Genomic DNA, 15017 nt, shown 5'->3' with positions numbered 1-15017 from the left:
CCAAGGAAAAGAAAGCACTGGCATGCAGGAAACGGTGGTTTTCCACTGAGAAAAGTAATTGAGGGGAGTCTCAGGGTGACAGCTGTGTAGCAGACCTGGCCAGCAAGCAAGAGGCTAGGAGGAAATTATCTGGGGGGAAAAAGGGGAAGGGGCTGAGTATCTCATACTAACTTTGAGATTTGGGGCTAACATAAAGAGGCCTACAGTGCAAAAATAAAGAGAAAGAAAAACAATTAGAAAGTCACTTTATACATTTGGATGATTTGGCTGCAAACTACAGGAAAACCAATGTGGCTAAAAAGAATCAGGAATTTATTATCTGACATAACAAGGGCACTATAGGCAAGGAAGCTTCAGGGTTGTTGGTTAACTCAGTGGTTCTGGGTTTTCATCAAGCACATAAATTCTCTCCATCTTTCTCTCTGCCAGCTTTACTTTGTAAGCTTTGTCCAAAGGCTAGGTCTTCTCACAGTAGCAAGAAACCCACTGCTTGCTCTCTCTCTCTCTTTTTTAAGAATTTATTTTAAAGTAATCTCTACACCCAACGGGGGACTGGAACCTATAAGCCCGAGATCAAGAGTCACACACTCTTCAGACCAAGCCAGCCAGGCACCTTCCCACTGCTCTTTTTTAAGGTTCACATCCAACATGATAGAACCCCAAAGAAGATCCTATGTCTCTCCTGGAGAGAGGAGTACTTTCCCGGAAATCCTCAGCAGCCATCTTTTCCTTTCTCATGGGCTAAAGGTGTGTCATGTGTTCCTCTAAACAACTGCTGGAAAGGAGAATGGAACCACTGTTGCAGAGATTGCCAATTGCCACTTGATATCCATTCTCTCCGATTCCTTTCTATACCAGAACTACCCTGAATTTTATCTGGACACATAATCACCAAGCTAGGAACCACCTTTCCCAGCTTCCCTTGTTCCTAGGTGTAGCCATGTGACTAAGTTCTGGCCAATAGGATGTGATTGGAGATGTTGTGGGCAATTACTGGATTATTCCTTTAAAAGAAGTAGTATGGGGGCACCTAGCTGGCTCAGTCAGTACAGCATGCAACTCTTGATCCCAGGGTTGTGAGTTCAAGCCCCATATTGGGTGTGGAGATTACTTAGAAATAAAATCTTAGGGCGCCTGGGTGGCTCAGTTAAGAGTCTGCCTTTGGCTCAGGTCATGATCCCAGGGTCCTGGGATTGAGTCTCACATCAGGCTTCCTGCTCAGGGGGGAGTCTGCTTCTCCCTCTGCCCCTCCCCCATGCTCATGCTCCCTCTCTCCCTCACAAAAATAAATAAAATCTTTAAAAAATAAAATCTTAAAAAAAAAAAAAGAAGTTATAGGCTCTCCGCTACCTCATGTTTTCCCTTTTGCTAGCATGAAGGTTTGGTAGTAGTGAGTCAGCTTCAAACATGAAAATGAGGGCAATTCCTAAAGAGATGACAAAGCAACAGATAGAAGGAAACCTGGGACCCAAGGCATTTTCACGAAGCTAACCCTCTTATACTTCTACTAGTTTTGAATTTTATGTGATAGAAAAGTAAACTTCTGTCCATTTATTCTGATCACTATTAAAGCAGCCAGAGCAATACCTTAGTTACTGCAGTGGCCACACTTCATGTAGACCAGGGGGTCTCAAAGTATAGTCCCCAAACTAGCAAAATCAGCATTGGCCTAGAGGCTTGCGGGAAATGCAAAATCTTCAGCCTCACCCCAGATCTACAGGGTCAGAATATCTGTGAATGTAGCTCAGCAGTCTGCTTTAACAAGCCTTCTAGGTCATTCTAATGCAGACCCAAGTTTGAGAAACACTGAATAGCCCATCTGGGATCCTTTGTCTGGCTGAAAATAGGGCTGACCTCTCCCAAAAATTTTGGCTAAGTGGATGAGGGTAGACACTTGAAAAACTCAGGGTCTTGTTAGATTCTGGTTTTTTTGTTGTTGTTAGATTCTGTTTAGTGAGGTTGGGATGGATGCTAGGTAGGCAACCAACAGCATGTGCCATTGTTATAATAAATATAGTTAACTGATTTTTTTTTTTTAAGATTTATTTATTTGACAGAGAGAGACACAGCGAGAGAGGGAATACAAGCAGTGGGAGTGGGAGAGGGAGAAGCAGGTTTCCCGCCGAGCAGGGAGCCCGATGCGGGGCTCGATCCCAGGACCTGGAATCATGACCTGAGCCAAAGGCAGACGCTTAACGACTGAGCCACCCAGGCGCCCCTAGTTAACTGATTTTCAACTCTTAAAATTAATTTAAAGATTTACTTATAGAGTTGATTCTTGAGCAACATGAGGCTTAGGGGTGCAAACCCCTATGCAGTCAAAAATCCCTATAGAACTTTTGATTCCCCCAGAACTTAACTACTAACAGCCTACTGTCACCTGGAAACTTTACTGATAACATAAACAGTGGATTAATAATATTTTATACATTATATGTATTATATACTGTATTCTTACAATCTAGAGAAAAGAAAATGTTGTTAATAAAATAATACAAGGAAAAGAAAGTACATTTATAGTATTTTTTTTTCCAAAAAAAACGCACTGTTCAAACCTGTATTGTTCAAGGGTCAACTTTAGTTTCAGAGCAGAATGTAAAGGTCATGGCCATTGAGAACACGAAAGTACAGATGACAGACTAAGTGATGGAAATCAAGAGAGGTGAAAGAAAATGGAGAGAAAAGAGATAAAGTCAATAGCTGACAGAACAGGAAATGAAGGTGCTCATTTAAAATTATAACTGTAGGGGCGCCTGGGTGGCTCAGTCGTTAAGCATCTGCCTTCTGCTCAGGTCATGATCTCAGGGTCCTGGGATGTGGCCTGCATCAGGCTCCCTGCTCAGCGGGAAGCCTGCTTCTCCCTCTCCCACTCCCCCTGCTTGTATTCCTGCTCTGTGTCTTTCTCTGTCAAATAAATAAAATCTTTAAAAAATAATAATAATAAAATAAAATAAAATTATAACTATAACCAAGAGAAGAACTCAAAATAACACAAATTGGAAGCAGCCCAAGTGTTCATGGACTGATGAGTGGATAAAGAAGATGTGGTAGATGTGTATAGTGGAATATTATTCAGTCATAAAAAAGAATGAAATTGGGGCACCTGGCAGCTCAGTCGGGTTAAGTGTCCAACTCATGATTTTGGCTCAGGTCATGACCTCAGGGCCTTGAGATTGAGCTCCGCGTTGGGCTCCATGCTCAGCACAGAAGATTTTCTCTCTCCCTCTGCCCCTCCCCCACTCTCTCTTGCTCTCTCTCTAAAATAAAATCTTTAAAAAAGAATGAAATCTTGCCATTTGCAACAACATGGATGGAACTACAGTGTCTTATGCTAAGTGAAAAAGTCAAAGAAAGACAAATACCATATGCTTTCAGTCATATGTGGGATTTAAGAAACAAAACAAATGGGCACCTGGGTGGCTCAGTTGGTTAAGCTTCTGCCTTAGGCTCAGATCAGGATCCCAGAGTCCTAGGATCAAGCCCCACATTGGGCTCTGTGCTCAGTGGGGAGTCTGCCCCTTCCCTACCCCTCCCCCTGCTCATTCCTTTTCTCTCTCTCTCTCTCTAAAATCTTAAAAAAAAAGAAACAAAATAAGGAGAGGGAGAGGGAGGGGGAGGGAGAGGGAGAGGGAGAGGGAGGGAGGGGGAGGGGGAGGGGGGGAGGGGGAGAGGGGGAGAGGGGGGGGAGGGGGAGAGGGGGAGAGGGGGAGAGGGGGAGAGGGGGAGAGGGAGAGAGAAGCTCAGAAACAGACTCTTAATTATAGAGTTACCAGAGGGGAGGGCAATAGGGGAAGGGTGAAACAGGTGATGGAGATCAAGGAGTGACTGTCATGATGAGCACCAGGTGATGTACAGAGTTGTTGAATCACTATATTCTACACCTGAAACTAATATAACACTGTATGTTAACTAACTGGAATTAAAATAAAAACTAAAAAAAAAAGAACACAAATCTATTGGGAAAGAGACTGGGGAAGAGGTAGAGCCGAGCTTAATTTTCATCTTTCATAGTAGGGAGTCAACAGATAATTTCAGAAAATACTACATCAAGAAATAGCAATGCTAGCACATTATTTAAAGACATGAGGCAATCACCATAAGAATAAAAACAGAAGTGACTAGAATAGTTAAAAATAATTTTCCCTCTTGGGAGTGGGGACTGCTTTTCGTTATTAACCCTTCTCTACAATTCAATTCTTTTTTTTTTTTTAAATGTATGGAATGTGTTCCAATGATGAAAACCTTAAAAACTATGTTTGCAGAGGTGGTATACACAAGGTAGGACAGAGTCCTCCTACAAAGAGTTCCTTTGTAAAAGTCTTTGTTCAGGAGTAGGGTCACCAGAATGTGTGCAGAGTCCCAAGTCTCTCCTTTCTTGTGAGGCAGCTTTAAAAATGGTTGGATTGGGACAGGGTTTCTGACAAAAGGCCCTCTCTTCATTGGCATCATCCTTTGGACTGCTGTACAGAGTTCACATGCGGCCAGACTGAAGGAGAACCAGCTCAGAGTGGTCTGTTGGTGGTCTTGCTGCTGCCACCTTTTGTAGAATTTCCTCTCTTGACCACCCCCGCTTTCTCATTCAAATGTGGGCCACACAGCCTTAATGGGTAACGGATGTTTGCACTAGGAGATTCGTCCTCATGAGTTTCAGTTTTGATTGGGCAACTGAGTGTTCGCATCATGGAAAGTCACAATATTTCAACAATCAATTGCCCCAAAGCACTTGAGCAGACAGTAATGACCGTATATTGTATGAGGAGCAATTAAACCACGTCTGTATCTTTAAATTCAGTTGGCATGTTTCTTCTCACCATACTGTCATCTTTGTGATTTACTCTGTGCCCAAAATTACTTGTCTCACAAGTTGATGTCAGGCTCTCTGTTCTCAACACCACGTAATTATAGTTGGAAATGGGGGAGGTTGAAGCGGTTTGGGAGTAGCATGGCACAGGGCAATGGTTTTCAGATTGTTTTCAGTGGCGTCCTGGGGTGCTGCAGAGACACCTCCATGGTGGCGCTCCAGGGAGTGGGAGGGAGTATCCAGGACTCTGGATTCCACCTCATTCTCACTCGAATCAGAGTAGCTGATCCTATCCTGTCTTATGTTTTGGGAGAAAGAAGGTTCCAGAAATAACACCCTGGAACTCACTGGCGCTATGAAATAAACACTGGACTAGCGATCAGAAGGGTCTGGGTTTGCACATTATTTCTCTCATCTTCTTGATGGCTCTACAATCATGAGTAATCCTATGACTTTTGTTTATTTGTTTCCAGAGTTTGGCTTTATTTTGCACTACAAAAATCACAGGAGGCATTTGAGACAGACATCATTGAAAAGGAGGCTCTGTCAAATCAATACGGCATCGCAGCTTGGTCCGTGGAAGAAGCCACACCTGGGATACAGAAGAAGATTCTATGTTTATGTGCTTTACGATAGGTTTCTTTGCCCTTTGTTCTCATGAGTTTTATAAGGTTAAAACACCGCACACAGGCGTCCTCCAAAATGACTCTCAGGGTCTGGAGTTGGGTTAGAATTTTAGGCCCATGTAACACCAACTTGTGGCTGTGTTCCATGGGCACTGTCATAATACTTGACAGGACACACAAAATGTAAAGGTGTGGGGCAAACGTGGGGATGCTGTCCCAAGTTATGGAATATTCAATTTGGAATCTCAATGCCAAGGGGCATTTCCAGACTTGCAAAATGGAGATAATAGTTCTACACAACTCACAACCCTGAGATCAAGACCGAGCTGAGGTAAAAAATCAGATGCTCAACCAACTAAACCACCCAGGTGCCCCCTTTCCCCCCAATTTGTATTAAATTGCATACACAGAAGAAACCTGTAAGTAGCCACAGTGGTAACTGCTATTTTGCTGTAATTAATTTCTCTAGAGATAGTGATAATCATCCTGAAATCCATGGCTCCCAAAGGCCCACTTTATTTTAAATTCAACCTTTCAGTTTCTACAACATGGAGGAAATAGAATGCAGCAAGGTTGTAAAATTATACAACTCAGATGTGCAAAAACAATTTCAAGTTTGTTCCCTTTGAGCGCTCATTTGCAAGCAGACTTCCTTCTACTCCACCCTCTTTATTTCTCAGGTATCAAGAGGAAAGCTTGATTTTGTTTCTTCACATTATTCCCATTTCTTCCCATTTATGCAGGTTTGTGTCAGTGTAAGCAACTGGTCCAAAGTTCAGCTTCCCATTAGGGGTGATAAAAATCTTTATTTGGTTGAGTAAATGTCTTTAGATAAATCTACTCTATCTCGTAAATGTTGTCTCATCCACCCTTTCTTCTTTGATCTGGGAAAATGGGCAGGACTTACATATCTTCTTGATGGCTTTCAGATAAAAGGTGCTTGGATGGTGCAGTGTCCAGGCCTCTGCTGGCCTCCGAGGCAATGTCCCATGTGTGCTTGGTGAAGTTTGCTGCTAGAGTAGTTTAGGGCTTGGTCAAGTGCCCAGCGGGCTGTCTTTCCTAGTCAACCTCCTGAGTCTATACCTCACCCTCCAACCGTGCCCCTGCCCAATGGGTCCACCCAAGCCTCTGCTGCCAGGTCCTCCCACTCTAGCCCCTTTGGGACTCACAAGGCTCCCAGTTCTCAAGTCAACCACTTATCCGGCTTCCCCAATCCATGATACCCACCTCCGGGAGGGTCTGGGTCTGGTACCACTTCTTGAGAATCAACAGCAGCTTGGGAAACCATACTCCATTTTCCTCTGTCCCAAACAGAGTATGTGACCACGTCTCAGACCCCAGAAAGAACAGTGGAACACACCTAAACGTGCACTCTCATACCTCCAGCTCCTCTCTGGTTTCCAACGACCCTATGAAAAAGGGCAGACTTTGCCCCTCCCCTTCCTGTCTGACAGAACATTCCCCTTCATCATATCCTCTTTCTTCCGGAGGTGTGTCCTGCCTTTGCCACCAGAGTGGAAAGGGTTCAGGAAACAGAAACCAGCTTATCGTGAGGAAGCACAGGCCAGGAATCGTTCAAAAACATTTTATCTGTTACAAGGGGGAAAGAAGTCTCTAGGACAACGATTTGCCTCAGCTGGGAGAAGCTAGGACCTGGTGGAAGAGACCGCCCTTCACTGAGGGGGCTGGGTGCTCAGGTCGCTGCACAGGGCTTGCCCGGCCCTTACCAGCAGAGGTAGGAGGAACCTGGGTCAGGAAGGACCCAGGTATGAGAGGTCTGCATCCCTATGCCGGATCCGGCTCATTAGATTGGCAGGGAATGTTACAGTCAATGGAGTGGACTAATTCTGGCCTTTGCCACTGATTCACTCTTTGGCTTTGTCAAGCTTTATTGGGTAAGTATCTGTTTTTCCCTCTATAAAATACAGCTGATAGGGGCGCCTGGGTGGCTCAGTCCGTTAAGCGTGGCCTTCGGCTCAGGTATGATCTAAGGGTCCTGGGATCCAGCCTGGTGTGGGGCTCCCTGCTGAGTGGGGAGTCTGCTTCTCCCTCTCCCTCTGCCACTCCCCCTGCTTGTGCTCTCTGTCTCTCTCTCAAATAAATAAATAAAATCTTAAAAAAAAGGGGGCTGATAATAAATAAAACCTACCTCGCAAGGTTTTTTCAAGTGTGAAAAAGAGATGATATTGAATGTCACTTGGTGAACTCAGAAATGTAGGGATAAAAGATTCTTAATTCTTCAATACCCCCAGATAGTAATAGGGTAGTGACTAAAAATAAATGCTTCTTTTCTCATTGGCATTCTTTAATAGAGTAAAAAATGTAAGTTGGTTTTTTTTCTTCATGAAATCAATATAACTATTTTCATATTGAAAGAGAAAAATGTGGGGGTGCCTGTCTGGCTCATTCGTAGAGCATGCAACTTGATCTCGGGGCTGTCAGTTCCAGCCTCACTTTGGGTACAGAGATGACTTAAAAGCAAAATCTTTAAAAAAAAAGAGAGAGAGAGAGAGAAATGTGTCAGGTGAACATTTTTATTCTTTGAGATCTGGCTCTTAATGCAGTCAAGTCTGCTAATTACTGCTCAAAGCTCATCTTGCTCGACACTCATTCTAACAACAAGATTAGTTTAGAATCATTAGGTAAAATTCTGCCCCAAAATTTGAATTGAGATTTGATTAGAGTTTTGTTAAACCTGGTTGTTAGAATACTGAGCCTTCTCATTCAGGAAGATGGTAGTTTGATTCACTTACTCAAATTATTATTTTTGTCTGAATACTTTTTTTTTAAAGATTTTATTTATTTGACAGAGAGAGAGAGAGAGAGACATGAGAGAGAGAGAGAACACAAGCAGGGGGAGTGGGAGAGGGAGAAGCAGGCTTCCCGCTGAGCAGGGAGCCCTATGCGGGGCGTGATCCCAGAACCCTGGGATCATGACCTGAGTCGAAGGCAGATGCTTAAGGACTGATACACCCAGGCGCCCCTCTGAGTATATTTTGGAGTTTTCTTCATAGAGTCTAGTGTATTTTTTGTTAAGAATTTTATAAGTTTTTTTCATACTATAAAAGAGACTTCTCTGCATCATATTTTAGCTGTTTATAAATGATATAAAGGAAAGTTACTGTGCTCCTAAAAATTTGTCCTATAGTTGCCATAATAAAAATAGCAATAATAAATGATAAAATTATACTAGTATTGAACAGTTGCCAAATGGCAGGCACTATGCTGTGTGTTTATATGTATTTTCCTGTTGAATCTTCACAGTAGCCTTATCATTACTTACCATTATTATCCTAATTTATAAATGAAAAAATTGAAGTTCAGTGAGATGAAGTAACATGCCCAGGGTCACCCAGTTCATTACTGAGCACATAATTAGTTCCCTTAGGTTTTCTAGATGCACAATCATATCATTTATACAAAATGAGAATTTTGTCTACTCCTTTCCAAGAGTTCTGTCTCCTGCTTTTGTTTCATACTGCACTGAACTGGTCATAATTATAGTAAAACGTTAAATATCATCTCTTAAATGTTCCTGAAGCCTCATACACTGAGTGGACATGAGTATGTATGATGCTAGTCAGCTGCAGTAATGATAACAAGAATCCCTGACACTTACGGCACACCAAGACAATCTGAGTCTAGAATTGATGCTCTCAACCCTGTTACTAATTCAGGAACTACTCTTGCCTGTTCTAGCATGTTCCGTGCCACTCTAGCATGATCCTCATGCTTCAGCCTTTTTTTCTACCATCTCCCCCCAGTTTCCTGGCTTTGTAGCCAGGCTTTATCTCCAAGTCTAGCCCCAGTTGGACTGGTGATCCTGTTTACCCTGGGATCTTATTTGGTACTTTCTTGTACCAAAATGGTCTTCCAATAATGGTCTCTTGGCTCTACCAATGAAATTAAATAAAGAGGTGGCCCATCTCTGCATCTTCTTTAGGCCTCAAGACCCCATCTTATTTAAGCCCACAGTTTCCTTTTACCAACATACACGATCAAAGTCTCTTCCAACTTCCCTTTAAAATATCTTTGAAAACAACAACAAAAAAGAGGAATTAGCAAGATCATTTTGTTAATTAAAAACTCACCATACCTAATGTCAGGAAGAATAAAGAGAAGTGATACTCTTCTACTCTACACTTCCATATTCTTTCTAAAGGGCAACTTGACAGTGCATGGTAAAAAAAAAAAAAAAAAAAAAAATAGAATTTTACATATTCCTTGACCAAGAAATCACACTTGTTGGAATTTATCCCAAGTCATCATGGATGAACACAAATATATTTCTATAAAGGTCTTTATTTCAGTATTATTTATGATGGTTAAAAATTTGTAGAATCTAGATGTCCAACAATGAATGGTTTGTTAAGTAAATTATACTACATCCAGAGGAATATTTCATAACATGGGAAAGTTCACAATATACACTGTTATGTGCAAAAAGTATAACACTACTCAACATATAGAGTATAATCCTGTTTTTGTTATATAAAGATATATTCATTTTTCTATAACTATGTGACTATAAATATCTATTGTCTATATATTTATGTATCACTATAGAAATCACTACAGAAAACAGAAATATATACCCCCAAATGTTAAATTTTGTAATACTTGTGTCATTGTGTAATTATGAAGAAATATGGTATATTTCTTCTTTTTGCTTACTGAATTCTGAATTTTCTACAGTTGACATACATTACATTCAGAATAGGAAAAAAAAGTTATTCTTAACAGCCATTTGTTAATTAGGTTTTGGCAAAAAGACACAAACTGTAGGGCTCAAATAAGATAGAAGGGTTCTTAAATCTCCCCAAACTATCTCAAAATGAGTGGCTCAGTGTTATGATGAAGCTGTATTCCAGTTATTCAGGAGCTAGATTTCATTCACCTCGTGCTGCTGTTATCTGGGTTTTATCCTTTCCACTTGGTAGAAGCTGGCTAACTTCTACATCCATATTCTAGCGCACTGGAGAGTCCAGGACAAGTAGATTTGTCTATAAGGAGATGACCTGGAAGCTGCACACTTCATTTCCATTCACTATGGGCTTCATCCTGGTCACATGACCACACCAGTCTACAAGGCAGGCTGTGATTTATAGCTCCCTGCCACAGATACATGTTCCGCTAAATTTGAGGGTGAGGAATTATTACTATAATGAAGGAGGAATGAATACTAGGAATCAATTAATAAACACTTCCCCCAGATATTGTAAAGCTACAATAGTTAAAATACTGTAATACTGTGGTACAAGAATAAATAAAATAATGGAGTAGACCAGGTAAACCAGAAACAGGCTCAAATTCATTTAAGATTTAAGCATATTTTTTAAAAAAAGGTAGCTTTTCAAATTAGGATGGATGACAGAATGAATTATTCAATTGGTGATGCTGAGAACTGGATAACCATTTGGAAAAAAAAACAAAATTAGATTAAATAACAAAATGTATTCCAGATGTCTTAAATACTTAAAGTGCTATAGGGAAAAATTGATGAAAATGGTGACCAGATTGTACTTCTGCTTTAGTTGGTTCCCCATTCCACAGATCTCTGGGCCTTATTGAGCCTAATTATCTCTTCCTTGACCTTTGGCAACCAGAACTTCAAGTCATATGCCACATGGAAGGCCATGTTTGTATTAGGTCAGAAGAGTGCTTTCCACTTTGTTTTTGTTGTTGTTGGTGGTGGTGGTTTGTTTGTATCCTTTCTTTGATTCTTTTTCCTTTATGTCCACCTTATGTGTTGCTAAATACAATACATAACACTAGTAATCCACATAATGACTTCCAGTTTCCACCTGAGACTACCCTAAGTGCATCTGATTGTATTCTCTGCATATAAAAAGAAGTCTCCAACTCAATAACAACAAAAAACTCTATTAAAAAAAAAAGGGCAAATGACTAGAATAGACATTTCTCTAAAGATGATATGCAAATGGCCAAAACATATGAAAACTTGCTTAACATCACTAATCATTAGAGAATGGAAGGACACCTAGCTGGCTCAGTCAGTAGAGCACACAACTCACAATCTCAGTGTCATGAATTCAAGCCCCACATTGGGCATGGAACCTACTTAAAAAAGAAAAAAACATAGAGAATGCAACTGAAAATCACGATGAGCTATCACCTCATACCACATTCTACCCACTAATAGTAGGATAGCTAATATTAAAAATTAGAAAACAAAACAAAACAGAAAATTAAAGTATTGGTAAGGATATGGAGAAATTGGAACCCTTGCGTGCTATTAGTGGAAATGCAGCTGCTGTGGGAAACAGTATGGCGGTTCCTCAAAAAATTAATAAAAATAGAACACCATATGATCGAGCAATCCCACTTCTGAGACACATACTGTATGACTCCATTTGTATGAAGTATCTAAAGTAGACAAATTCATAGAAACAAGAAGTAGAATGGTGGCTACCAGGGGTTGGGGGAAGAGGGAAACAGGGAATTATTGTTTAATGGGTACAAAGCTTTAGTTTTGCAATGAGAAAAGAGGTCTGGAGACTGGTTGCACAATGTTAGTATACTTAACACCACTGACCTATGTATTTAAAATGGTTAAGATAGTAAATTTTTGTGTTATATGTTTTTTACAATAATTTCTAATAAAATTAATCTCATCACAGAATTTGTGGTTTCACACTGCAAGAATCAGAAATAGAGATTTCTTGTATCTGAGCCATCCAGCATGGTAGCCACCAGCCATATATGGCCATGTAGCACTTAAAAATGACTATTCCTAATTGAGATGTGCTATAACTTAATAACACACACTGAGGGCATGTCTGGCTGGCTCAGTCAAAAGAGCATGAGACTTGATCTTGGGGTTGTAAGTTCAAGCCCCATGTTGAGTGCAGAGATTGCTTAAAAATGAAATCTTAAAAAAATAAATAATAATATACACGGAGGTTCAAAGACCTAGTACAGAAAAATATTAAATATCCAATGACTTTTATACTGATTACATGTTGAATGATAATATTTTGGATATACTAGGTTAAGTAAAAATACATTTTTTAAAAGATTTATTGATTTATTGATTTTAGAGAGAGTGCGTGAGTGGGGGGAGGGGCAGATGGAGAGGGAGAGAGAGAATCTCCAGCAGACTCCCTGCTGAGCATGGAGCCCCACGCAGGGCTTGATCCCATGACCCTGAGATCATGACCAAAATCAAGAGTCAGACACTTAACTGACTGAGCCACTCAGGTGCTTCAAGTAAAAATATATTAATATATTAATTAATATAATAATATTAATAATTAATTGACCATCAATATTAATAATTATTAATATATTAATATAATATTGGTATATTGTTAAAGTTAATTTTAGGGGTGCTTGGGTGGCTCAGTCAGTTAAGCATCCAACTCTTGATTTCGGCTCAGGTCATGATCTCAGGGTCATGGGATCAAGTCTTGATTTGGGCTCTACGCACTGGGTGTGGAGACTGCTTGAGAATCTCTCTCCCTTTCCCTCTGCAACTTCCATCCTCAAAAAAAATTTTAATTTTACCTGTTTCTTTTGACTTTTACTTTTTTTTTAATGGAACTACTAGATTTGGCAGAGATTTTGAAATAATCAGACCAGGAATTTTAAATAACTATGAATAATATGTCAGGGAGTCTAATGCAGAAGATGGACAACATAACAGCTGGGTGATAAGAGCAAAGAGATGGAAACTCTAAGAATCAAAAGGAAATGTTAGAAGTCAAAACCTGTGGCAGAAATGAAGAATGCCTTTTTGGGCTCATCAATAGAGTACACATGAAAAAAAAGTCTGTGAACTTGAGGATATGTGAGTAGAAACTTCCCAAACTCAAAATCAAAGAGAAGAAAAGAATGAACAAGATGGAACAGAATATCCAAGTACTGTGGGACAGTTACAAAAGGTGTAACATATAGGGACTGCAATACCTGAAGGAAAAGAAAGAAAAAAACCAGAAGAAAGACTTAAAATAATCATACCTGAGAATTTTCCAAAATTTATGAGACACAAAACCACAGATTCAGGAAGCTCAGAGAATACCATGCAGGATAAGTAACAAAAAACTGTATACATAGGGGGCGCCTGGGTGGCTCAGTTGGTTAAGTGACTGCCTTCGGCTCAGGTCATGATCCTGGAGTCCCGGGATCGAGTCCCGCATCAGGCTCCCTGCTCAGCGGGGAGCCTGCTTCTCCCTCTGACCCTCTTCCCTCTCGTGCTCTCTATCTCTCATTCTCTCTTTCTCAAATAAATAAAGAAAATCTTTTAAAAAAAATGTATACATAGGCATATTATATTCAAACTGCTGAGAATCTGAGACAAGGAGCAAATTCTGAAAGAAACCAGAGATGGGAGAAAAAAACACCTTATCTATAAAGGAACAAGAATAAGAATTACATTGGCTTTTTCTTCAGAAACCATGCAAGCAAGAAGAGAGTAGAGTAAAATATTTATTTATTTATTTATTTTTGGAGTAAAATATTTAAAGCAATAAAAGAAAAAGCCAGCAACCGAGAATTCTGCATCCAATAAAATTATCTTTCAAAAGTGAAGGAGAGGAATGTCTGGGTGGCTCAGTTGCCTAAGCTGCTGCCTTCGGCTCAGGTCATGATCCCAGGGTTCTGGAACTGCGTCCCGCATCGGGCTCCCTGCTCAGCTGAGAGCCTGCTCCTCCCTCTCCCTCTGCCTGCCGCTCCCCCTGCTTGTGTGTGCTCTCTCTCTCTCTGACAAATAAATAAATAAAATCTTTAAAAAAAAAAGTGAAGGAGAAATAGTTTCTCAGATGAGCAAAAATTGAGAGAATTTTTCTCCAATAGACCTGCCTTGTAAAAAATGTTAAAAGAAGGTCTTTAGAGAGAAGGAAAATGATGAAGTTCAGAAAATCTGATCTACATAAAGAAAGAGAGTCTGAGAAATGAAGCATTGAGAAATGAAGGTAAAATAAAATAATTTATTATTTTTTTTATTCTTAACCGATCTAACAGATAAAAGTTCAGAATAATAAGAGCAACGATATATAATACAATTCTAGCTTATGGATAAGTAAATTGTATGACAACAATATCATAAGGGTTGGGAGGGAGGAATTAGAGATATCCTGTTAACACAGTACATGCACTACCCATGAAGTGGTATAATGTTATTCAAAAGTGGACTTAAATTAGTTGTAAGTGTATATTGCAAACTCTAAGGCAATGACTTAAAAAAAAAAACTTTTAAAGAAGTATAATTGATACACTAAGAGAGGAGAGGAAAAAATGAATCATACAAAATGCTCAATTAAAAACAGAGGACTCAGAAAAAGAATGGAAGACCCCAAAAAACAAAACAACCCATGGACATACAAAAACAAAGAACAAGAACAGTGAGTAAAAACAGTCATAAATATGGCATATATTAATCCAGGTATATCAATAATCACTTCAAATGTGAATGGTCTAAATATAGCAATTAAAAGACAGAGCCTATCAGAGTGGATAAAAATAACAAGACCCAGCAATATGTTGTCTACAAGATTAAATATAAAGACAGATTAAAAGTAAAGAGATAGAGAAAGATATACCACGTTAACACTGACCAAGAGAAAGTGGCA

At 39.9% G+C, this 15017-nt stretch overlaps 1 long non-coding RNA gene across 1 annotated transcript; it reads right to left on the bottom strand.

Moving 5' to 3' along the window:
* Positions 1 to 5172: 5172 nt before the first annotated feature.
* Positions 5173 to 6823, bottom strand: LOC113913332. The gene is made up of 3 exons (XR_003517158.1): positions 6655 to 6823; positions 6335 to 6437; positions 5173 to 5393 (listed from the first exon to the last, which is right to left on the bottom strand). It is a non-coding gene; the product is annotated as an uncharacterized LOC113913332 (long non-coding RNA).
* Positions 6824 to 15017: the final 8194 nt, after the last annotated feature.

The sequence above is a fragment of the Zalophus californianus genome, chromosome 14, assembly GCF_009762305.2.
Source record: "Zalophus californianus isolate mZalCal1 chromosome 14, mZalCal1.pri.v2, whole genome shotgun sequence".
Classification (NCBI taxonomy): Eukaryota; Metazoa; Chordata; class Mammalia; order Carnivora; family Otariidae; genus Zalophus; species Zalophus californianus.
The sequence above is the reverse complement of the archived record's forward strand: the minus strand, read 5'-3'. Positions and strand labels throughout refer to the sequence as shown.